The sequence below is a fragment of the Triticum dicoccoides genome, chromosome 2A, assembly GCF_002162155.2.
Source record: "Triticum dicoccoides isolate Atlit2015 ecotype Zavitan chromosome 2A, WEW_v2.0, whole genome shotgun sequence".
NCBI classification, from domain to species: Eukaryota; Viridiplantae; Streptophyta; class Magnoliopsida; order Poales; family Poaceae; genus Triticum; species Triticum dicoccoides.
Genome location: NC_041382.1, coordinates 549708765 through 549710235, shown reverse-complemented (window position 1 = coordinate 549710235; position 1471 = coordinate 549708765).

Genomic DNA, 1471 nt, shown 5'->3' with positions numbered 1-1471 from the left:
TTCGGAGTATCAGGGTTTCGGACGAGAACTCATCTGTTACACGGGCACTTCAATGTTTTTTAAACTTATTTGAACTCCGGACTTCTTTTGTGTTCAGTATGCAGCATTCAAAGCGACGTCATCAATTTCCAACATGTTCTGACATCATTTGTTGTTTTTCAGTCATTTACCTAATTGTTTAGAGAGCTAAATGACCGTGAAATTGAAAATCACTTCAAAATGAATTCTGAAAATGTTGAAACTTGGCATGGTATTATCATTTCACCCGCATAGCATGTGCGAAAGGGTAGAGAGGGTCACGGCAAAACCTGGACGCACTTCGTGTACAAACTGGACAATCTCTTTCGGAGTATCAGGGTTTCGGACGAGAACTCATCTCTTACACGGGCACTTCAATGTTTTTTAAACTTATTTGAACTCCGGACTTCTTTTGTGTTCAGTATGTAGCATTCAAAGTGATGTCATCAATTTCCAACATGTTCTGCCATCATTTGTTGTTTTTCAGTCATTTACCTAATTGTTTAGAGAGCTAAATGACCGTGAAATTGAAAATCACTACAAAATAAATTCTGAAAATGTTTAAACTTGCAATGGTATTATCATTTCACCCGCATAGCATGTGCGAAAGAGTAGACAAGGTCACAAAAAAACTACTCAGAAAAAAATAGAAAAAAATAAATAAAGCAGAAAAGAAAAAAACTATATAAAAAATTACTCAAAAATAAATAGAAGAAAATAAATAATGCAGAAAATAAAAAAAACTATATAAAAAATTACTCAAAACTAAATAGAAGAAAATAAATAATGCAGAAAAGAAAAAACTATATAAAAAATTTGTTGGGGTGCTGTCCAGTGGGCCTGCCAGACGTAGGGTGTGCAAATGCAGGCCCAGAAGGGCCAGCAGACTCACAGGGCAGCGCGCCCTAGTTAGGCCAGAAGCCTGCTATATAGAGAAGTTCGAAGGAGCAGCCGCGGCTGGGTTTATAAACCAGTGCGGCTGCCCTTCTCTCGGCAAGGTGGCACTAAACATTGTGCACCACCGGTGGCAGCGCACAACCATTAGTACCGGTTGGTGGCTCCAACCGGTACTAATGATTGGGCCTTTAGTATCGGTTCGTGGCACGAATCGGTATTAAAGGGGCCGTTTCCTGCCCCTTGGCCTGGCGAAAATTGGCCTTTAGTACTGGTTGTTGGCGCCAACCGGTACTAAAGACCCCTCCTATATATATGGCACTTACGAAAAATTCAGTTTCATCGACCATCACTTCTTCTCAATCCAACTTCTTTGCGCGACATCGCTGCCGTCGCCCATCGCGCGCCGCCCTCGCCGCCCCCACCGCCCGTCGTCGCCGTCACCGCCGTCGCCCCCGCCACCCGTCGTCGCCGTCACCGCCGTCGCCCCTGCCGCCCGTCGCCGCCGCCCGTCCCCGTCGCATCGCCCACCGCCGCCCCCGCTCATACACACACACAT